The sequence below is a fragment of the Schistocerca americana genome, chromosome 5, assembly GCF_021461395.2.
Source record: "Schistocerca americana isolate TAMUIC-IGC-003095 chromosome 5, iqSchAmer2.1, whole genome shotgun sequence".
Classification (NCBI taxonomy): Eukaryota; Metazoa; Arthropoda; class Insecta; order Orthoptera; family Acrididae; genus Schistocerca; species Schistocerca americana.
In genome coordinates this window covers 208,073,869-208,099,401 of record NC_060123.1, presented here as the reverse complement: position 1 = coordinate 208,099,401, position 25,533 = coordinate 208,073,869, and the positions used below count along the sequence as shown (strand labels likewise).

The 25,533-nt window shown below is 45.2% G+C and overlaps 1 protein-coding gene and 1 non-coding gene across 2 annotated transcripts in view; one reads left to right on the top strand and one right to left on the bottom strand.

The window, feature by feature from the left end:
- LOC124616267 overlaps positions 1 to 25,533 on the top strand; it is a 131,026-nt gene that overhangs the window by 30,067 nt on the left and 75,426 nt on the right. The window lies entirely within an intron of this gene.
- Positions 22,419 to 22,493, bottom strand: Trnat-cgu. Its single transcript has one exon. It is a non-coding gene; the product is annotated as a tRNA-Thr (tRNA).

Here is a 25,533-nt window from a genome sequence, read left to right as displayed (position 1 = left end):
TCAGAGTCACGATAGACGTCGTGATGCGAAACGCTCAAATTGAACAAAAGGTTTCAGAGACGTTCAGTCAACATTTCTAAACTTCAGCTATCTGCCGGGTATTTTATGTCGGGCAGATTATCAGAGATTTATAACTGGGTATTGCAATCATTTCACTAGAGGGAAGTGACGAAATTTCTTCCTTCTATTACTGTGTTGATGAATTGCTCTATTACTCTCAAACTATAGCGACAGGTTGTAATGGCAGGATTTTGGCGAAAGATACTTCAGCAATACGTCAACACAGTGCGTCAGTAACTTAAACGCAAGTGGTTGCGTAAGTCATAAGTGATAGCCACAGTAACCGTAACTTTTATGCCTGACACACTGGCAGTCACAAATCAAACCACCATTATCGTTTAGTTCTATGAGCTGAGTGATTCTGACGGGTTAATCTTCTGCTGAGAGACTGAAACAGATGTAACAGTAAAGCTGCCCGCGTTCCTCCACTAAACCTGCAGTAGCCCCTATAGCCTTCTGGCGCGTCCAGAGACTCAAACTCTCCAGTCATTCTACATCTACATCTACATCTACATTGATACTCCGCAAGCCACCCAACGGTGTGTGGCGGAGGGCACTTTACGTGCCACTGTCATTACCTCCCTTTCCTGTTCCAGTCGCGTATGGTTCGCGGGAAGAACGACTGTCTGAAAGCCTCCGTGCGCGCTCTAATCTCTCTAATTTTACATTCGTGATCTCCTCGGGAGGTATAAGTAGGGGGAAGCAATATATTCGATACCTCATCCAGAAACGCACCCTCTCGAAACCTGGCGAGCAAGTTACACCGCGATGCAGAGCGCCTCTCTTGCAGAGTCTGCCACTTGAGTTTATTAAACATCTCCGTAACGCTATCACGGTTACCAAATAACCCGGTAACGAAACGCGCCGCTCTTCTTTGGATCTTCTCAATCTCTTCCGTCAACCCGACCTGGTACGGATCCCACACTGATGAGCAATACTCAAGTATAGGTCGAACGAGTGTTTTGTAAGCCACCTCCTTTGTTGATGGACTACATTTTCTAAGCACTCTCCCAATGAATCTCAACCTGGTACCCGCCTTACCAACAATTAATTTTATATGATCATTCCACTTCAAATCGTTCCGCACGCATACTCCCGAATATTTTACAGAAGTAACTGGTACCAGTCTTTGTTCCGCTATCATATAATCATACAATAAAGGATCCTTCCTTTATTGTGCCTTTGATTCTAACGAAGCAAAGTTCTAAGACAGGTCTCGAAGAAAGTGACACCTCTGCAGATGAGACCTCACTGTCGCACTTTTCAGCAAACTGCAGTCCTAATGCTGAAACCAGTTCTTGCTGTTGCACATAAGTGGACGTGACAGTCAACGCGTCGTGTGGCTCGTCAGACGTGACGCTCCAGTTGTCTTTCCAGCCCTACATTTGTCACAGCGGTGACAGTACCACAAGGTGTACGGCAAGCGGACAGTCGGGTACCATGCTTTCTGCCAACACAGAGCTGTTCAAAGTACAGCTCGTCATGCTAAATGAGGTATTTCAATGTAACTACGTTCTCAAAACGGATATGTCTTGTCTCCTAATTCGTGTTAATAATTAAAATTGGACGTTTCTGCGATTTTCAACAACAATTTATTTCGAAATAATTTATAATGTATGAATCACTTGTGTGAGGTGCTATGACTTTGCCGGCGATACGAAAAATCGACCTTCTGGATAACCGGACATCGCAATTTGACAACAGAGACCTGTTCAAAATTGTGAACGGAATCTAAGAAAGGTCGAATTCGGCACTGTTTTCTACATTCAGGTGTTATCACTGGATGGTCATAATACGCTACAAACAAACTTTGAAGATAGCTCCACCTATTGTAACGAGTGTGAATAAAAGTAATCTCAAAAGTAAAGGAAGAAATAAATATATACAAAATTCGATTCCAAAATGAGGGGTAAGCCTTTAGGAGAAAATACTTCCACTGTCACATACAAACATTTCGTAGTGAGGACGAATGGCAAACATATGCTTCTGAGAATTTTGTAAAACATACCGCCTGCTCAACGTTCACAGTGTTCAAGAATATTTGGCAACCTAGTATAGAGTCCTAATCGAATATGTGGCACAATCACTGAACATCCTAACTCAAAAGAACTATAAAATTCGTAATAAATTTGTAAGGACGTTAAGCATACGGCTTCACCCACTACAATGTGCTGTCAAGACAATGAGAAAACTTCAATGAAAATGCTTGAAATACTAAAATAAAACCGACGTTTCAGGCAGATTGCAGAAGCCTTTGTTGGGGCAATTTTATTAGATGTCGCATCAATACACTCAGAAGGATTTTAATGGGATTGAGATCGGAAGTGATCCTCGCGAAACGCGGTACTCGTCTTGGGCTATAACGATTCTACAGTGTTCGCGTTGTCACTGTAAGATTGATGTGACTGAGCTGAGAAAGATTAGAGCTCTTAAAAGGGCATCAAATACCCGACTGGGCTGGAAAGAAAGGGAATTGTAACGCTTCGAAGAAAACTCCAACATTCAGAAAAGCAATACCGCATTGACGAATGCTGTTTCTTCTTGGAATAGTGCTTTTTGTTGAAAATTGTATAGATTTGTTTCTGTAGCTAAGCTGTGTCGCGTTCATGTTCAAAGTAACAGCGACAGTAATAAAACTGTCGTTTACGTAAAATAATGTCATGGCTCGTTGGTTACGGTTCCTCTAATAAACTAAAGCGTCTTGTTTCGGTCGCAGCCACTCAAAGGATTCTGTGCAATATTTATAGCATACATAAAGTGAAGAGTTAAAGCACTTCCTCGCTCTGCCAATGCTCTTCTAAAATAGGGTGAAGGAGCTGCTGGACAATGGATATTCTTTTTGCCTCGAAGTTAGACAGTGCTCACGAGGATGGAAAAACCAACAGTCATTAAAAAGAAGTGCCCATGTTTTATGTTAAACAGTATGGAAGTAAAAATATACTTTTTACTACAGGACGGATGGCGACGGGTTCAGTACTGAAGGAAGTTTGTCATTGGTTCCATCAAGATCAGAAAAATAACCCCAATAGCACCGTGTGAGGCGTCCTGCACAACAGCTGAGGAAAGCGCAGTACGAAGTGAATGTCTTAGCACTCCACGCAGATTGGACGAGTCCTAAACCTCGGTGGTATCGTCCCCGCCAGACATGATTCTCACTGACTTCACCAACGGATTGGTTGGTTGGTTGATTCGGGGGAGGGGACCAAACAACGAGGCCATCGGTCCAATCGGATAAGGGAAGGATGTGGAAGGAAGTCGGCTGAGCCCTTTCAAAGGAACCATCCCAGCATTTACGAGCAGAGCAGAGCTGTAAGCGCTCGGGACCGCCACGAGGCGAAATTAGAAGGCGCGCAGGCTGTCCAGCTGGCGTCTGCTAGGCGATCGCAACGCCATTGGTGGAAGCAGTATCCGCGTAACATAGGCGCAACGTTCCTGTGTTCAACAGTGACAGAAATCTCTCTCATCTCAGTCACAATTAAAAATTCTTCTGGCCTCTGTGTTAGAAAATAGTTCTGCAGTGCGTTTCCTCTTTCAAATGCTCCTTGCTGTACCCCGCGCCTCTAAAAGTATCAATTTTGATTCTGGGGAGGAAAAGGAAGAAGAGCAGCCATAACAGAACTACTTGTTAAGGAAAGAGGGATCGAGGTGAACAGAAAATCACATTCATCATCCATCGAAATATTTTTTTCTTTATAAAGTGGACTGCGAAATGCTGTTGAAGAATAACATAAAATTCAAACAGAGTTGAGGTGTGAAACATGTATTCACAAACTGGTGTACATATATGGATATTAATCATGTTAAGAAACATTTAGAGTGAGAACTGGCATCCTATTAGGCTGTTACCATTCTCTCTATTTATTTAATCAGTTTGTAGTAAGTATAAAAGATACGTTGAATTTGTATGTTACAGGATGCAAATTATTGGAAACAAAAATATTGCACTTCGAGTACCTTTATTAACTAAGTAAGACAACGTCGAACGAATTGAGGGACGCGCTGCAGTGATCGTTACAGCTCGGAATAATCCGTATCAACATGTAACAGAGATTCTCGGGGAACAAACCGGAAACTGGAGAAAAGGCGAATTGTTGTCGTGAAACCCTTTCGGGAAAATTCAGACAAGAAAACTGTGCAACAGCATCTATCGCGTATTTCGCCTCGTGATAGTGAGACAGATCATGGCACGTACTGAAGTATTTGGGCAGGTCATTTTTCCCTTGCTCCTTATGTGAATGGAACAGAAATAAGGTTCGTTAATATTGGTACGAAGTGTTTCGCGCCAGACAAAGTTCACTGATGTATGGAGTATGTATCTAAATCAGTACGATGATGATGTTCGGGATAAGGATATTTATCGTTTGTGACCTTGATGTTTGCTAACGGAAGTTACTCAAACGCACAGTGTTGTTTCTCTCTCCATAGCAGCATACTGTTCACCTGAACTCCAAAGTTGTCTTGCATCTGGAGATTCCTATGAGCAGTTGTTTCAGAAGCTTCCGTATGGGGAAGCTTAAATACTGATTCGGCGATAGATCTTTCTTTAAGAAACGACGCGGGATGATTCACAATTTATAATTTTTGAAGTCAGTGGTATCACTGAAACACACGTTATTGATGTACACAACACGTGTGTGTATGTGTGTGTGTGTGTGTGTGTGTGTGTGTGTGTGTGTCTGTGTGTGTGTGTGTGTGTGTGAGTGATTTACTAAGACCAGAAAAGTGGACGATGTCCGTCGTTGCTAGATACACTCCTGGAAATGGAAAAAAGAACACATTGACACCGGTGTGTCAGACCCACCATACTTGCTCCGGACACCGCGAGAGGGCTGTACAAGCAATGATCACACGCACGGCACAGCGGACACACCAGGAACCGCGGTGTTGGCCGTCGAATGGCGCTAGCTGCGCAGCATTTGTGCACCGCCGCCGTCAGTGTCAGCCAGTTTGCCGTGGCATACGGAGCTCCATCGCAGTCTGTAACACTGGTAGCATGCCGCGACAGCGTGGACGTGAACCGTATGTGCAGTTGACGGACTTTGAGCGAGGGCGTATAGTGGGCATGCGGGAGGCCGGGTGGACGTACCGCCGAATTGCTCAACACGTGGGGCGTGAGGTCTCCACAGTACATCGATGTTGTCGCCAGTGGTCGGCGGAAGGTGCACGTGCCCGTCGACCTGGGACCGGACCGCAGCGACGCACGGATGCACGCCAAGACCGTAGGATCCTACGCAGTGCCGTAGGGGACCGCACCGCCACTTCCCAGCAAATTAGGGACACTGTTGCTCCTGGGGTATCGGCGAGGACCATTCGCAACCGTCTCCATGAAGCTGGGCTACGGTCCCGCACACCGTTAGGCCGTCTTCCGCTCACGCCCCAACATCGTGCAGCCCACCTCCAGTGGTGTCGCGACAGGCGTGAATGGAGAGACGAATGGAGACGTGTCGTCTTCAGCGATTGAGAGTCGCTTCTGCCTTGGTGCCAATGATGATCGTATGCGTGTTTGGCGCCGTGCAGGTGAGCGCCACAATCAGGACTGCATACGACCGAGGCGCACAGGGCCAACACTCGGCATCATGGTGTGGGGAGCGATCTCCTACACTGGCCGTATACCACTGGTGATCGTCGAGGGGACACTGAATAGTGCACGATACATCCAAACCGTCATCGAACCCATCGTTCTACCATTCCTAGACCAGCAAGGGAACTTGCTGTTACAACAGGACAATGCACGTCCGCATGTATCCCGTGCCACCCAACGTGCTCTAGAAGGTGTAAGTCAACTACCCTGGCCAGCAAGATCTCCGAATCTGTCCCCCATTGAACATGTTTGGGACTGGATGAAGCGTCGTCTCACGCGGTCTGCACGTCCAGCACGAATGCTGGTCCAACTGAGGCGCCAGGTGGAAATGGCATGGCAAGCCGTTCCACAGGACTACATCCAGCATCTCTTCGATCGTCTTCATGGGAGAATAGCAGCCTGCATTGCTGCGAAAGGAGGATATACACTGTACTAGTGCCGACATTGTGCATGCTCTGTTGCCTGTGTCTATGTGCCTGTGGTTCTGTCAGTGTGATCATGTGATGTATCTGACCCCAGGAATGTGTCAATAAAGTTTCCCCTTCCTGGGACAATGAATTCACGGTGTTCTTATTTCAATTTCCAGGAGTGTATATGAGCAAGAGCAAAACAAGAGCCATAAATATCTCTGTGTTCCTGCCAATAGTTTCTACTATCTCTGGGCATCTAATTATTAATTTCAATCTCTAGAAACGTTCTTACTGTTATCCATTTCTTCTTCTTCTACGTATTTCCTAGACACACGTTCACTTCTGAAGAAGGGCGTGACTGGAAAATACGGGTACTCAAAAATGGCTCTGAGCACTAGGAGACTTAACATCTGAGCTCATCAGTCCCGTAGAACTACTTAAACCTAACTAACCTAAGGACATCACACACATCCATGCCCGAGGCAGGATTCAACCTGCGACCGTAGCGGTCGTGCGGTTCCAGACTGAAGCGCCTAGAACCGCTCGGCCACAGCGGCCGGGAAATAAGGGTACTGCTCATCTCCGGTTGTAATATGCATTAGAAAAGACTAGATGATGACGATCCATAATAGCGCGTCTCATACACTGACGGAAAAAAATCGCAACACTATGAAGGGGTTGTGCGACGTAAACAAAAGTTGGTAGGCGTATTTCTACTTATGAAAGATGATGTCTGTTCAGATTTCGCAGTAATCGCATAAGACTGTAGCCACTGCACATGACTGCTCGCAGCGGTGGTCACGAGCATGTACGGTCGTAAGAAGACCGGGCTCCGGACGCCCACTTAGCAATACCATCGTGTTCGGCCCGTGTCTCTGTCTCATAGTACTGCATGTGCAGCATAAATCTGAGCAGCAGTTGGCATTGCATTGACACAATGTACTGTTACAAATCGGTTACTTCAACGACAGCTCCGAGCCAGACAACCTGTAGCGTGCATTCCCAAACCACTGCCGTTTGCAACTTCAGTGCTGACAAGCGAGAGCTCATTGAAAGTCAGGGTGGAGGTCTCTTTTGTTTTCCTGGTGGAAGCTGGTCCTGCTTCGGTGCTAGTGATCTGTGTGTTGTTAGAAGGAGGCTTTTTAGGGCCTGCGACCAACCTGTCTTTGTGCTACACACTTTGGACGTAGATCTATTGTATTGGTCTGGGGTGCAATTTCGTATGACACCAGGAGTACTCTCGTAGTTATCCCACACATCCTGATTGCACATTTGTACGTTAGTCTGTTGTCCTGCCATTCATGAACAATATTCCAGAGGATCTTTTCCAACAGGATAACGCTCCCCCACATACCGCTGTTGTATCCCAACACGCTGTACAGAGCGTCGATATGGTGGCCTGGCATGCTCTATCACCAGGTCCGTCCTCATTCGAGCACATATGGGACATCATAGGACGACTACTGCAACGTCAATCATGACCCTGCATTGACCGACCAAGTGCAACGGTCATGGAACACCCTCCCACAAACAGACGTTTTACACCTGTACAACACAATTCATACATTTTTTACGTTACGGTAATTATTAATGTGTACCAGCATTTCACATTTGCAGTGGCTTATCTCGCAAATACCTTAACCTGTAACCTTGGAATGTTAATCATTTAAATACGTTACCTAGACAAATGCATTCCCGAAATTATATGACTCTACTTTTTTGTAATTTTTTTCCGTCAGTGTAGCTGCGTAACAACGAAGTACACTCCTGGAAATGGAAAAAAGAACACATTGACACCGGTGTGTCAGACCCACCATACTTGCTCCGGACACTGCGAGAGGGCTGTACAAGCAATGATCACACGCACGGCACAGCGGACACACCAGGAACCGCGGTGTTGGCCGTCGAATGGCGCTAGCTGCGCAGCATTTGTGCACCGCCGCCGTCAGTGTCAGCCAGTTTGCCGTGGCATACGGAGCTCCATCGCAGTCTTTAACACTGGTAGCATGCCGCGACAGCGTGGACGTGAACCGTATGTGCAGTTGACGGACTTTGAGCGAGGGCGTATAGTGGGCATGCGGGAGGCCGGGTGGACGTACCGCCGAATTGCTCAACACGTGGGGCGTGAGGTCTCCACAGTACATCGATGTTGTCGCCAGTGGTCGGCGGAAGGTGCACGTGCCCGTCGACCTGGGACCGGACCGCAGCGACGCACGGATGCACGCCAAGACCGTAGGATCCTACGCAGTGCCGTAGGGGACCGCACCGCCACTTCCCAGCAAATTAGGGACACTGTTGCTCCTGGGGTATCGGCGAGGACCATTCGCAACCGTCTCCATGAAGCTGGGCTACGGTCCCGCACACCGTTAGGCCGTCTTCCGCTCACGCCCCAACATCGTGCAGCCCGCCTCCAGTGGTGTCGCGACAGGCGTGAATGGAGGGACGAATGGAGGCGTGTCGTCTTCAGCGATGAGAGTCGCTTCTGCCTTGGTGCCAATGATGGTCGTATGCGTGTTTGGCGCCGTGCAGGTGAGCGCCACAATCAGGACTGCATACGACCGAGGCACACAGGCCCAACACCCGGCATCATGGTGTGGGGAGCGATCTCCTACACTGGCCGTACACCACTGGTGATCGTCGAGGGGACACTGAATAGTGCACGGTACATCCAAACCGTCATCGAACCCATCGTTCTACCATTCCTAGACCGGCAAGGGAACTTGCTGTTCCAACAGGACAATGCACGTCCGCATGTATCCCGTGCCACCCAACGTGCTCTAGAAGGTGTAAGTCAACTACCCTGGCCAGCAAGATCTCCGGATCTGTCCCCCATTGAGCATGTTTGGGACTGGATGAAGCGTCGTCTCACGCGGTCTGCACGTCCAGCACGAACGCTGGTCCAACTGAGGCGCCAGGTGGAAATGGCATGGCAAGCCGTTCCACAGGACTACATCCAGCATCTCTACGATCGTCTCCATGGGAGAATAGCAGCCTGCATTGCTGCGAAAGGAGGATATACACTGTACTAGTGCCGACATTGTGCATGCTCTGTTGCCTGTGTCTATGTGCCTGTGGTTCTGTCAGTGTGATCATGTGATGTATCTGACCCCAGGAATGTGTCAATAAAGTTTCCCCTTCCTGGGACAATGAATTCACGGTGTTCTTATTTCAATTTCCAGGAGTGTACGTTCACTGGAACGGGAAGTATGGGGTCCCTATCCATGACGAAATTTTCGCTGTCTGCCGGTCCGGCAGATTCTCCGTGTTTGTAGTGATACACTGTAATTTACGAGAGCTTGTCCACGTGACAACACGGAAAAACGAGCGGCCCGGCTATCGGACGCTGCTCCAGATTCCCTCTGCAGAGCTGGCAGCCGCAAGGCGCGCAGGGTTCTCAGTTGCTTTGCCATCCTGAAAAAATTAACGTGATTTGCATTTTCCTGTCGCACTTTTCATACCGTATACTGAAGGCACCAATTTTTAAACTGTCTTGTAACACAGGATGTACCCACCGCTTCCTGTTTCGACGTATTTTAGTAGAGTGCAATGACAGTGTTAATGTTCCTATTACCCATCCTTCTGCTCTCTTGCACAGAATTCGATTGCAGTATTTTCAACATGTCTGTTAGGAGGAGGTCTTTTGAGGGCCTACGGCGAACCTGTTCTCGTGCTTTACACACTGGACGTGGACCTACAGTTATGGTCCACGGTGCGTTTTTGTATGACGGCAGCAGCACTTCAGCGGTTATCCCACATACCTTGACTGAAAATCTGTACGTCAATCTGTTGTGCTGTCAGTCATGAACTGTATTCCACAGGGTGTTTTCCAACAGTACAACGCCCGCTCACATACTGCTGTGGACATGGCCGGCAGAAACGCTGCTCCGTTTTAACAGTCTCCGCAACGAAACTTTGTCTCGCTCCCTGGCAAAAAATCCAAAGAGATTCTGTGAAGTATGTTAGCGGCAAGAAAGAATCAACGCCTTATCTGCGGGATGGAATTGGAGATACTATTGAAGACAGTGCCAAAGCAGAGTTACTAAACACAGCCTTCCGAAATGCCTTCACAAAAGAAGACGAAGTAAATATTTCATAATTCGAATCGAGAACAGCTGCCAACATGAGTAACGTAGAACTAAATATCCTCGGAGTAGTGAAGCAGCTCAAATCACTTAATATGAGCAAGTCTTCTGGTCCAGACTGTATACCAATTAGGTCCCTTTCGGAGTATGCTGATGCATTAGCTCCATACTTAACAATCATATACAACCGTTCGCTCGACGAAAGACTGGAAAGTTGCACAGGTCACACTAATATTCAAAAAAGTTAGTGGGAGTAATCCACTAAATTACAGGCCCACGTCGATATGCACCAGGATTTTGGAATATATATTGTGTTCAAATATTATGAATTACCTCGAAGAAAACGGTCTATTAACACACAGTCAACATGGGTTTAGAAAACATCAAATGGCTCTGAGCACTATGGGACTCAACTGCTGAGGTCATTAGTCCCCTAGAACTTAGAACTAGTTAAACCTAACTAACCTAAGGACATCACAAACATCCATGCCCGAGGCAGGATTCGAACCTGCGACCGTAGCGGTCCTGCAGTTCCAGACTGCAGCGCCTTTAACTGCACGGCCACTTCGGCCGGCTTAGAAAACATCGTTCCTGTGAAACGCAAATAGCATTTTATTCACATGAAGTGTTGAGTGCTATTGACAAGAGATATCAGATCGATTCCGCATTTCCGGATTTCCGGAAGGCTGTACCACACAAGCGGCTCGTAGTGAAATTGCTTGCTTATGGAATATCGTCTCAGTTATGTGACTGGATTTGTGATTTCCTGTCAGAGAGGTCACAGTTCGTAGAAATTGATGGAAACTCATCGAGTAAAACAGAAGTGATTTCTGGCGTTCTCCAAGGTAGTGTTATAGGCCCTTTGTTGTTCCTTATTCATATAAACGATTTGGGAGACAATCTGAGCAGCCGTCTTCGGTTGTTTGCATATGACACTGTCCTTTATCGACTAATAGATTCATCAGACGATCAAAACAAACTGAAAAACGATTTAGAAGAAATATCGGAATGATGCGAAAAGTAGCAGTTGATCCTAAATAACGAAAAGTATGAGGTCATTCACATGAGTGCTGAATAGGAACTCGTTCAACTTCTATTACACGATAAATCAGACTAATCTAAAAGCCGTAAATTCAACTAAATACCTCTTTATTACAATTACGAACAACGTAAACTGGAAGGAGCACATAGAAGATGTTGTGGGAAGGGTAACCAAAGACTGCTTTTTACTGGCAGGACACTTAGAAAATGTAACAGACCTACTAAGGAGACTGTCTACACTACGCTTGTCCGTCCTCGTTTAGAGTACTGCTGCGCGGTGTGGGATTCTTACCAGATATGACTGACGGAGTACATCGAAAAAGTTCAAAGAAAGGCAGCACGTTTTGTACTATCGCGGATTAAAAGACAGGCGTTTTTCGTTGCGACGGAATCATCTCACGAAATTCCAATCACCAACTTTCTCCTCCGAATGCGAAAATATTTTGTTGATATCGACCTACATAGGGAGGAACGATCACCACGATAAAATAAAGGAAATCAGAGCTCGTACGGAAAGATACAGGTTTTCGTTCTTCCCGCGCGCTATACGAATTGGAATAATAGAGAATTGTGAAGCTGGTTCGATGAACCCTCTGCCAGGCACTTAAATGTGATTTGCAGAGTATCCATGTAGATGTAGATAAGTTTTTGTCGTGGACAGGTGTCCTGTACCTCTCGCAGCATGAAACAAAGTTTGAGGTTATCCTATGGATAAACGAATAAACTTTGCTAAAAACGACTTTATAGTTAGCAATTCCTCTACCATTCCAAGAGAGAGAGAGACAGAGAGAGAGTGAGGGAGAGAATAACTTTGTTGTGCAGCGTACTCGGAAATAATATACAAGAAATATTTCTCTACCATGAGTGTAAAAAAATATCGTGAAACATGACCATAGGACAACTATTGAAAGGACAAAATAATTAAATGTCCCATTGGCATGATGAGTTTGATGCTCCTGCTGGAGACATTTCATCATCACGTTTATACTACAAACTAATACATTATGGGTTGTGCTAGGTTGTAAATCAGTAGGCAATAGTTCAAGGAAGAGTGTACAAGAGATTCACTAAAGTAAACATTGTGTTTCATTACGTTTCAAGTACTTTATTTCTATGTTGTCGTCGTGTACCACTGTCGATCATTGGCCTACACCATGGGCACGAACTTGGTTAAAGTAAATGTTGCACCTAAATAAACTTACCTTGTACTTATATGCGTAACACAATCTACACATACGCACGACTTCCAGTGGAAGGGGCCGAAGAGAGGGCACGGAAATGAAGCTTCACTGCACGCCCCATACCACCTCGCGACTGATTTAACGACACTATTTTCAGTAATTACAAGACGCGGAGCTCGGAGGCACGACGTAATGGTCGTATCGGAATGGAGACGCGCCCGAAGAGTGAACACCACGGGAAGCCATAACGGTTAATGGAATTCATTAACAACCAGTGGACGGACGTAGCTGCGCAGGTCTGGTACAGATGAAAAGGGGCCGCTTCCCCCCTCCCCCCCCCCCCACCCCTTCCCCTCCCTCTCCCTCAAGGCCATCCAGTAAAACAGAATGACCGTACAGGATTTTCCAGAACGTTGTCTGTTTCCAGATGAGCAGTACAGGAATTGAAAGACACTTCAAAGAGCGAGTGCCGTAGTGAGCCATAACAGTCAGCTACAATCAATAGCGCCAATCGTCACAGTCCGGGGTCGACGAGGATGGAAAGAAACGACCTGTATCTGAATCCAGACATCAGGCCACACAATGAATGGCCACGATTCTTCTAGGGACCTTTACTTTACATTTGTTGCAGGAACCTACCTAGTACCCGTAGTTTACAGCCAGCTCTTGTCCAGTTAAAATATTCTTCTTTGAAGATGCAACGCGCGTAGGATCAGCTTATCTGAAAGCGAAGTAGCTCTTCATTACTGTTGATCTTACATTTCTGTTGTGAGAGATATGGACGGCTCGTTAGAGCTTACAAAGTTTGAGCGAGGACTGTAATTCTCATCTTGAAAGTACCTATTGAATGAAATGAACAATCTACTGAATACTGATTGTAGATTGAGAGTAAAACAACGAACGACAAAGGAATAGAACCAGAAATAAGATCAGCGTCAAATTTAAAATAATCAGAATTAGAGAAGTGGTGGAATTTTGCTATCTTGGAAACAAAATAAAGCGCGTGGGATAAAGCAAGAAGAAAATGAAACGACGTACACATACCAGCAGAACATCCGTAGCCGGAAGAAGTCTGCTAGTCGAAGCTTTTCAGAATTGTACTGCAATGCACTGGAGCTATATATTACCTGTAGTAAAGCTGTCATCGACTTTGGTTTAAATACCACAGTGCCTTTCTAGGCACTGCCCTAATCGAGATTACATGCCCTTTCCTTCCACTCACCCATGAAATTACTTACCTCGCCGGTTATAGGATGACCTACGCGTTAACGTGGAATCCGAAGCGCATTGCGACTAGCATTTTGCACACTTAAGCAGAAGTGGAAGAACTTATAAACATCTTATGATTGACCGGAATGCGAACTCAAGACCTTAAGACCTGTAGCCTGTCACTTTACAACTTATTTAGCGTCTCCCCATAAAATCCATCATGTCTCTCTCCTAAAATGCCATCTCTTGCCAGCATCTCACAATGTAATCGTAATTTTTTTCCTTTTTTTCCTCCTCTTGTTTCTCTTTTGTAGTCATTATTTTTTATATTAAAGCTCCTCATGCTTAAAAAATAAAACACGAAATATAGTCCGTGCTTCGGAATTATGGTATTCTGTCTGATCCAGTAAAGACCGTAAACACTCCAACAGCGTGGTCGGTCCTCGTTGAATACCACCTTGCATTCCTCGTTAGTGCAAATAAAGAGACATGACTAAAAACTTTCTGAACCGCATCTGAAGCATCTTTGTCACATGATGCAATATCGATGTTGCTGGGTATGTCCACAGTGGTTATGGGTATCGAGTAGGTAGTGAAATGAGTCACGTGCCAAATATACGACCGATGTTTGACTCCTGGGAACATTGAAATTCCGGCTGGAAAAATGATTTTCAAGTCCTTGATGGTTACCCTCGTTCTAGTGATTAAAGCCAATTTCTTCTTCGCCCACGACAAAATTGGTCTTTGTTCTAAGCTATTCTGTGACTGTCATTTCTTGCAGAAATGTTCTCGTGTTATGCTGAGGCTGTGTGACTTCTCTTTGTTGGCACAGTCCCATAGATTACATTCAACTAATCGGATATGACATCTGACGGCAGGAATTTTTTGATGAAAATTCTGCCCAACCCTGCTGCAATCTCTCGGTAGGTAACTCCTGTGAAGCGGGTTTACCGTCGAGTGCTGAAAAGTCTGTTGGTATTAAAAATGCCGTGGAACAGTATAGGGAATCCTCCAGTATGTTGGCTTGTCATGGTGAAGTACGATTGAATACAACGTGGTGTTGGTTCTGTCTAAGCATGAATCTTGGTGGAGACATGTCGACTTGCCTAGAAATGTGGAACAAGATTTTAGTAACAGAACTCACTGTGGTTGACCCGAAACTGAAAATAGTTCTACCGTAAATAACGTCGAAACGTACTACTGGATTGCACATATGGTCAGGGATTCGCGCCAGTCAAGCGGGTAGCCGGAGGTGCTGGGTTATGTAGTTTTTAAGTGCCTTTTGTGTACTATAAAATTGACTCCTGAGATTCGGGAAGATGGCAATGATTTGTTGTTTGCTTTGATTGTATTCTTTAATTACATGGTACACGGTTGTGGTGTGACGGAAATCTAACGCTGTATCTTTCGATCTAATTTCATATCTTTTTGTGTCAATGCTAGCACGGCGGGGATTCTTCGCCTTGTATTTCCTGATAAGTGATAGGTTGTGTCGCGGATGGTCAGAATCTTCCTATAGTTGTCTCAGCGCTGTAAAACAGTACTCATTAGGGGTCGTCTCCACTGAGCTTACGTCAAAGCACAATCCTTTAAACACCGAGTGACTTTCGGACTGGCACAGTTGAACCATCATTATGTTGTGCTCGGGTTGGCGCAGATGAGCCATTATTCAGTTTGCTTTTGCATGTTGGACGGGAAGAAACGCTGCTCTCCCAGAGTGATAGAATCCCATGTTGTAGTTCCCCATCTGTTAGGCAGCATGTGCATTGCCGCTAGAAATTTGTGGTTCTGTAAATAGGTTGTCGCATACGACGCCACAGGAAGTCACTGTCAGAGGGATCCGAGAAACTGAGTGGTGGTATTTCACGGTGTACTGTAACTGGCAGTAATATACTAAGATTTCGCTATTCACCAGATTGCTCTGTACCACCAGATAAATAATATGGGATTTTTGGACCCGCATTAGAGAAAATCTGCGTTGCTCATCCACACAAACATGCCGCGAAGCAAATTAATGTTACACAGCGACAACAACACGTAATGGCGGCGAAAACACTGTGCAAGTTTGAAAAATCGCTGTGAAACGACAGGTGGTAGAAATCAGCGTGTTATCACACCACAAACAAAGGAGACAAACACCACAACTTCAGAGCCGTAAGAAACACGCGAACTAACGCGCTACATACCCAGTTGCATTCGGAAATGCATAATAAACAAAAATAAAAATTACCTTTTGCTGTTTGCAGATGACAAGTTGTAGATTGTGTTGGCTCTGAGCACTATGGGACTCAACTGCTGTGGTCATCAGTCCCCTAGAACTTAGAACTACTTAAACCTAACTAACCTAAGGACATCACACACATCCATGCCCGAGGCAGGAGTCGAACCTGCGACCGTAGCAGCAGCGCGGCTCCGGACTGGAGCGCCTAGAACCGCACGGCCACCGCGGCCGGCGTAGATTGTGTGTCAGACACACAGCTACCAACATAATCGTTCTATGGCTTCATGTAAGGTATGTAAACTAAGGCTTACACGACCCTTTTCCGAAATAAGCCATAAAACAGAACATTAGACACTTATTAATAAACAACATACAATACATCAGCGAATTAATACATAGCTCAACTGTGAACTGTAAACAAACCATGTATAAAATTTGGCAACAATCACTTCATTCATAAATGTAAATATTTTGAGCCAAATGTTTTCCCTAAACGCTAATGTGTAATTACAATTTTACAGAAAGGAAATAAAGCATCCACTAAAATAGAACAATGAATGCTGAAACAAGTCTCGGTAAAAAAAATCTCCAAAGGTGTGTTGCGTAAGGCGAAATATCTCATCAATCAACCACGGGAATAAGAACTGCAATACCACAAGATGACATTTAGGAAATTTGTGGTAAGTTCCTATGGGACCAAACTGCTGAGGTCACCGGTCCCTAGGCTTACACATTAGTTAATCTAACTTAAACTAACCTACACTGAGGACAACACGCACACACCCATGCCCGAGAGAGGACTCGAACCTCTGACGGGAGAAGTCGAACGAACCGTGACAAGGCGCCTGGGTGCAACACTTTTCTCTGTTCATACAATGCAGGTTCGTACAATGTAAGCTTTTCTCCGTTGTTCATCTAACGTTTCAGTTACTGTAACTATTGTCAACATCACGGAATCAAAGCTGATGATTAGCTGATGGAAAATACCACGAGATGTACATAGAAAGGACTGACAAAATAATGGCAGTAATTTTTTCTAGGTGAACATGTGACGCCACTTTCTTGGACTACTTCTTAAATTACCCGGCGTTTCCATTCTTCTGACGGGATGATATCTCGGTATGTGCACAGGTCCTAAACGCGGTTGAAACGTCGAAAAGTTGAATCAGTAAAAGAGGAGAACAACACGGTCTACGCAGTCAATATTTTATGTTCATTAACATCCGTCACGAACACTTGCAGATCTATTACTGGCTGGGTATTCCTGATAGCGGCCTTGAATTTTCTCAAGGAACACTAAACTGGCGTTGGCAGTCGACGGATGTTCACTAACGACCAACTGATTTTTTTAACTTGCTGGAGATTCTGTCCGGAATGTAGAACGCCAAGATGATATCGAGTCGTGTTAATTTTGCTCCCATAGTATTGTATTGTATTGTATGTTAACCGGGGACCTAGAAACGACGGAGAGGCTCCGTCCCCGCTGCAGCCGCAGTGGTCCACAACCCCACGACGACTACCGCAGTCCACTTCACCCTTCCGCCGCCCCACACCGAACCCAGGGTTATTGTGCGGTTTGGCCCCCGGTGAATCCCCCAGGGAACGTCTCACACCAGACGAGTGTAACCCCTATGTTTGCGTGGTAGAGTAATGGTAGTGTACGCGTACGTGGAGAACTTGCTTGCGCAGCAATCGCCGACACAGTGTAACTGAGGCGGAATAAGGGGAACCAGCCCGCATTCGCCGAGACAGATGGAAAACCGCCTAAAACCCATCCATAGATTGGCCGGGTCACCGGACCTCGACATAAATCCGCCGGGCGGATTCGTGCCGGGGACCAGGCGCTCCTTCCCGCCCAGAAAGCCGTGCGTTAGACCGCACGGCCAACCTGGCGGGCTCGCATAGTACTAGTTTAGCCTTCTCTTGAAATTCCAAGCAACGCAGTAAAATGCAAATATTTTAAAACAACTCTTATGCTTAACCGTCTGTAACCTCTAAACAAATAGTTACTTGGTTTACAACAGCTAGCCGTACTTCCATAAAAGGATCTACTTTACTGTTGCGAATTATGGCTACCAAGCTACATCTTCGATAAGGGAAACAGTTGCGTGTGCTTCCTACTGTGAGATAGGTCACGCGTTTACTGTGTAGTAGACCTCTTTAACTATTTAGTTTTTGCTCTGTAATTAGTTGTAGGAGTCATCTTCTGTGTAGCTTAGTAAAATTAGACCTTGCAGTAATTTAAAGTCGCACGGGCTTCAGTCATATTTCATTATCGTAATGGTCGGTCTGCACTGGTAGAGTCAGAGGCAATTATATGTAAGAGCAGGAAAATTTCACAGTTTGTTAAGTCCCAGTTCATCCGCCTACATGATGGTGAAGTCAAGATTGGATGTATACTACATGCACAGTCATGACATGGAGCGGCAGCTAACGCATCACTAGCGGTAAAAGCCGGCTCTTTCTTCGTACTAGAGCGCAACACCCGCTCGCTAGGATACACGCAGCTACGTCCATCTGCCGCGAACGTTAAACACCTTGCTGTCGTTGGTGTTATTGCGTTACATTTTCTCAGCCATGTGTTAATGCACTTTATTTCCTTGCTCTGGCGGCACATTGGACGCCTGTACTTGCGACACCTACGCGCACCGTTACATGCACCTGCCGCAGTTAAATTCAGAAGTACATCGTGACAGTAGTAGGGCTAATTTGATGTCATTACAGGCACATTCCAATCGCCTAAAAAGAACATGCTAAGGGGAAAAGGCAATGCACGCTGAATAACAGTCTCTGCACTGACGTACAGGTTGGTTAGAAACTGCTGATGTACTGAATAGCTCGTAAAGCTGTTGGAGGGGAGGTTGTACTCACAAATAATTGTTAAGAAAAAAATTCAATGTGTTGTGCACTTTCCAAGTCACTTAGAATTACAGTTAGCCAGTATGGTCGTCATGCTCGAAAAATTCAAGCAGGTTGCCAGATGTGTTGTCGCCAAATGTGTTCATCGTTTGATTTCCTCAAACCGAGCCGCGCGGAGTGGCCGCGCGGTTTAGGGCGCCAGGTCACGGATTGCGCGGCTCCTCCCGCCGGAGGTTCGAGTCCTGCCTCGGGCATGAGTGTGTTTGTTGTTAGCATAAATTAGCTTAAGTTAGTTTAAGTAATGTAAGTCTAGGTAAGGATGACCTCAGCAGTTTGGTCCCTTAGGAATTCACACACGTCTTCCCCAACCCGAACAAACGTACCTTTTGCTCACCTGGTTTAAATTCATCACTTAAGCATATTTCAGCTGATAAAGAGGTTATGAACCTCTGTTAACTCACGGACACACCGATGTCTGTGCACTGCCGCATTTTAGCGCGTGCAAATGCTCGAATTTGCGCGCGCAACGACCTGATAGGCTAACTTCAGTACTAAATAGCTCGGAAACGACGCAATGCGTCGAATTCTTTTCTTAAAAATTATTTGTCAACAGAACCTCCCCTGCAACACCCTCACAACGTTTTCAGGCCGTTTCTAATCACCCTGTATAAACCTTGGTGACTTACGACGTATGCTATGTTCTGGCTCCTTAACATTAACCCACCGAACGAGCGGCAGCACAATAGGTGACAACGTAATAAAGCATGCGAGACCGAGCTGCACATTGGTATATCGGAACGCCACTTAAATGTACATCGGTACTTAAATGTAAGTTCAAGGTAGCTTCGGAACTATCAGGTGATCATTTGTGTTTTGTGTTCATAGAGTTCAGTGACTGCAAACGAGATACAGCCAGTTCCTGAGGTCGGTTTGTAACGTTTTGACCAACTAATGTTCTAAAGTTCAGTGTTCAATTGCTATGGAATTCTGTCGTTCCAATAAATTTCACAGATGGTGACAAAGAATTTCATATATAATAAACCACCGAGCTTAATGACTCCATCCAACGACCGAATAAACGGCGTATCACACGCCGATACTCAACGATCCGCCGCATAGATCTTTGAATTTTAACTCAGGACACTTGAAACGACATTGGTGGCTAGAAATTGTATGCCACCATTTCTACTTCTCTTGACAGCCAAATACTGGCATACAATTTCATCCGCCTTCTTCCAGGATTTGTAACCAGCTGCCAGTGAATCGCGCAAGGGTTAAGGACTTCTGCTACTGTGTAGGGTCACAGGAAAGAAACAAACCGAGGCGGGCAGTGATAAGACACGTATATAGAGGCGTTCTTTCTATGCCTGTTAAAAGAAGCAGCTACGCCAATCACATAACGGGCTTCAAGCACCTCTTTGTGGGACATTTGTGTCAAGTTAAAACTCTGTCCGTAGTCTGAAATCGAACTCGTATCCTACGTTTACTGAACAGCGCACTACCAAGTGCGCTCTCTTCCTTTCTTTTTTTCCTCACTCTACTCATTCTAACCCACTTTATTTTTTACATAATCGCTTTCGTCATCTAGCATTTCTTTAAATAAATTTGCTCAAAAAGATCCACTAAAACAATATGAAAATTGAAATTCTTCTTCATATCGCAAAGACTTCTGGAAACCTAAAATTCTTTCAGAGACTCTCTCCTATATGAAAACAAAATTTTTCTTGTACCCTACAATATTTTCGAAATTCAAATATCTTGGCTAATCAGAATGTTTTCGGAAATTAAACTGAAAATTCTCTTTAAAACGAAAGTAATCTTCGGGACAAATGTCTTTTTATAAACGAAAATCTGTTTGAAAAAAAAAATAAAAAATTTTGTTATCTAAAATGTCCTCTCGTACGTAAAATAAAAATAAATCCTCTTCTGTGGGGAATGAACACTTGATGTTGGTTACTACATAATAAGGGAAATATCTGAACGAACGCTAAATATAGCATAAATCTTTCAGGAGCCAAGTGGGGGGGAATGAAAGGTCAAGAATCTGATACGCTGGTAGGTCTGTCTCGCTTCAAGCACTGAAATCGCGCTGATGCTCCACTATTATTTCCGTTCCACTCAGAGCCGAAATGTGAGACTCACCTGCTGTCATCTGCACTGCTGAACCTCAGAGAAGCTTGCAAGTTTGCTCAGCTGCGAAGTGTCCAAGCAACGCCTAATGACTGCCCAAACACTGGACCACCGTCGCACCGTCTAACGTGAGCCTCTGCGTGCGTGCCTCTGTGCGTATGTGTGCGTGTGTGTTTATGTGTGTGTGTGTGTGTGTGTGTGTGTGTGTGCCAAGGGAGCAGGCCACGAGGCACGAGGAGAAAGAGCACTGTCTTCTATATCGGCAGTTACTGTTTGCGTAGTTAGTGACACATCCAAAAATTACGCCTCTGAAACCACGATTGATTCGTACAGATCTATTCACAGGCATACATAGAATGCACATTTTAAGCAGTCTGTATCCCCTGACCGTATACTGTCGACACATGAAGACAAATACAGTTGGCAGAGGACATACACGACACTGTACGATCTCCACTGTATTATAACGATTATGTTTATAGCTAGACGTACATGATAAGGGTTGTGGAAGTGTATTGGATTTTTGACTTTCATAATTCAATACGGTACGAAGCCTTGCGTCCTGCAGTCTGACTCGTAACTTTGTGCCATTGGATCAAAGACGAACGGCACACATTCTTGTGAAATCTTTCTTCAAGCGATCTGTAATCAAGACTAAAAAAATATGCAGTTATCAGTATCACCATATGTACTGCGTCCGGTGCGTCAGACTGATGGTTCTCGTACACGTCTGCGACCATGGAAGAACTCCAGCCACAAATAAAAAATCTTTCAAACACTAGTCCTCTGACTATTATAATCTAGTACTGTCTTCTCCTCTCTGTGTTCTACAGACAAGAAACGCGAACTTCCAGCCACAAGGAAGGAATTCAGAAAACGTCTCTACGTGTTTGCAAGCAGAAGAAGTGCTCTCAATCACTGAACACTGCATACTCAACGACGACTTCCTACCCAGAAGTGAAGTCCAGAATCATATAAGTTCGCAGCAGTACAGTGCCTAACCGTTCCAACTATAAAATCTCCCTAGAGCAAAGACGGCGCGTCCATCTGTCCCAACAAAAGCTGATGCTAAGCGACTGTCAAAACGGAAGACCACTTTCTCTCCACCGCTGACTTCCCAGTAAAGCTTGGCTCCCCTCCATCGTAACTGCAGAAAGCGAATCATGTTGTCGAAATCATGGAATACTCTCCCTCTCTACAGATTCTTCCGAACACCGACCAAGCATATTTTATTCTTTTCTCGTCCACCGCAGAAAGTTTGCTAGGAAATACCTATCCCCATACAATGGTATGCTTCTCAGAATAAAACTCCTTGGAAATAACCCAGCCTGCGTGATTTCCGAGGTAAAGCTTCCTCGTTCCTCTCTGCTGCGTTCAAGATTTTCAGAGTTCCCGAAGTATCATCCGGTTATCCTTCCAGCCCCGCTGTATTGTGCTTCAGCGCTCAGGTGCCCCGACCGTCCGCCTTGGGGACCTGTGCGGGCTTTTCAACCCAGGGCTTAAGTTACGCATGCCGTTTCATTTCCGCTGGCATTTCAACCTCTACTAGTATAGTCAGTCATTCATCATGAAATTACAATTAAGTCAATACCATTAGCTGCTGACGGGTCTTTATATACATCAACGGGGACAGTTGAAAATGTGTGCCCCGACCGGGACTCGAACCCAGGATCTCCTGCTTACGTGGCAGACGCTCTATCCATCTGAACCACCGAGGGCACAGAGGATAGTGCGACTGCAAGGATTTATCGCCGGCACGCTCCCCGTGAGACCCGCATTCTCAACTTACAGTCCACACACTACATTCGTATTGCCCCTGCCATTGTACCCATTACTCGCGGCAGACAATCCATCGAGTCCCGTAAGCGTTCAGGCAAATCGTGTGCATCCACACTGAAGAAGGTCATCAGCCGGTTAGCCTTAAACGATATGAAGATGTCATCTGTTCTTTCGGACATGTCCGAACGAAAGAACAGTTGCCATCTTCATATCGTTTAAGGTACTTTTGGGCCTTCCAATGCCTGTTCGCACAGAGGTTTTGTAGCATGAGGAGCTATCTATGGTCAGTAAGGTCTTTGTCATAAAAGCGAATAAGAAGAAGCTGCATAAATGAAATTGTTAGCAGAGCGGAGGAAGAGATGGAGGACGGCATAAAAAAACGGAGAAAGTAATGGCTTTTAATAACAATAGTAATAATAATAATAATAATATAATAATAATAGTAATACCTAATCCACTAAAAAAAAGTTTATCTTATAAGCGGTTTACCGTCTGATGTCTACGTAGTCATAAGCCAAGTTGTAACAGCTCTAAGATTAGCTTGTCCAATATTGGTTCATTTGACGTTTAAGACTCGCTGTTTTTCTCACTTTTCTTCCTGCGCCAAGAGCAGCTACGTCACACTGCTTTGCGGAGTGAAGGCTCCACCGGCAGGAGGAGTTTTAGTTTGAGCAGTAAATACTCCATTAAGCCTGTGACAGGTGCACGCCGTGGCGGTCCGGCGAGCTCTGTTGCTAACACATCCACGACGACCTCTTCAGTTGCGAACAAACACTAAATATTTGGATACTGCAGGCGCTGCGAGACGTGCCGCGTGTGTGGAGAAATAATAAGCACCGATACCCCTCCCAGTGGGATGTGGAATAAATCACGGCTTGTTTCTGGAGATGAGCGCGACACGGAGGCGGTGGTCGGTCATCGAACTACCGCAACCGGTTCTGCTGGCACCAGCCGGCACCGAATTTTACGTCCGCGCTTACCTGGAAGACGTGAACGAGGCGCTAAGCTGCGACTCGTCTGCAGCGTGCATCTGTATTTCAGCAGGTCTTCTCGTTATAGAGTCGGTTGCCTTAACAACCACTCCTTGGAATTCTCTTGCGGCCATCGCATCACGAATAACATCTTGCTAGATCCTAGATGGACGTCATGCTTTTTTTTTCTAGCAGAATGAATTCCCATACACTATCAGAACAGTTCTATCTTAGCCTTCGGCATGATCGTACTGCAGTAAATGTTCCATGTCATCTGTCGCTTCGCTTTTGTAATATATTAGCCTTTTCCCAGTGGCTTCGCTCGTGCATGAGTTTGACACGTATTTTTCATAGATGTCCTCCTTCCCACTGTCTCTCCATCTCCTCCTCCCCTCTCTCTATCTCCATCTCCATCCCTTCTCTCTCACCATATCTTCCTCCTGCTCTGTCCATGTCCTGCTTCCCTTACAGCCATCTATTCCTTCCTCTTTTTTCCAGCTGCCTACTACCCCTCTACGCCTTCACCCTGCCTTCTACGTCTTCCCCTCCTCCTTCCTCTCTCTGTTCATCTCCTCTCTGACCATCTTCTCCTCGCCTCTCTCTCTGTACATCTCCTTCTCCTCCCTCTCTTCTCACATCCACCTCTCTCTGCTCAACCATGCCCATCCACATGTGTAATCCCGTAAGCCATGCCAATCTTACCTGCGCAACATGCCTCTTCCACCCTGTCTCTGAACATCTCTTCCTCCCCCTCATATCTCGTCCTGCCCCTGTCTGCCCCCTCCTCACCCTTCTCTATCCATCTCCTATTCCGCTCTCTCTGTGTCCACCTTGTCCTACCCCTTTTCTCCGTCCATCTCAAGCACCCTCCCCCCCTCTCACTACCCATCTTCCCCCTTCCTCTGCTCAGTCGTCGCTGACCATGCGTGTAGCCGATACCAGTCCAACAAAACACGTCTGTCGTAGAGGGCACTATACGCGTCTGTGGCTGGGAAACCAACTCTTGCTTCTGAAGAGTAGCCAGCCCTTCAAGGCACGATATATACATATTTTCTCTTACACTATCTTTCTTTGCGTAATCTGCGGTCCAGAAGCCATTCTGTCTATTCCAGAACCACTTTGAACAATGCGAATATGCTTACTGCGTGATTACCCTTTTTTAACCCAAGTTTCTGTTTCAGTAGTGTCATTAACCTCAACAAATTTGAAAATGATGTGTCTCTTGTTCGTCATTACATCTCTACTCTGCAGTGTAAAATTCAACTGATTCACTGATAGTTTATTCTGAGAGATCTTACTATTTACACATTCGTTGTTTTTATCATCTAAGGAAAGAGTGATGCCCAAACATATAAACCATAATTTTTAATCGTCTCTTTCTTACCTTTCTGTTTATATTCTGCCTATTGTTGACTTTTTCTTCGTACTTATTATTACGTTAGATTTTTTTAATAGTCAGTTTGCGGCAGTCCCTGTCGATCTCCACGTGCCATTTGAAATAGTTTATGTTTGTTCAGTTCTTTATCCATCGGTTTCGTACCATAGCAGATAACGCTAGGTGAACATTTGTTGCTATCGTGTCGCTACACAATGAAGATAACGTAAGTGAGAGGCCTATGGTAAAAATGTTTGGGCTGCCACGAATTTACTTATTAGCGTTTAATATAGTTTAATCCCATCTGTAAAAGCTTCCCTGATATGTGCAATTACATAAAACCATAGTGAGGACAATGCACTAACTACAGTAACTGATTAAAGTTAATCCACCATCAGTAATCAAGGCAGTAATAACATATTGACTTCAGTAAAGCTTTTGATATCATCATCGTTGAAAAAATAAACATAAAAATTCTACAGCAAGAAATATATCAGCGGTTTAATACATTTAGTTACCAGGTGACGTTAATAGGATTGACTTACGTGTCCATATAATATCTGAATATTCATGAGTGCGAATCTCGATTTTTATCAATTAAAGTGCCTGATAATTAAGAATACTTCCCTCAGAA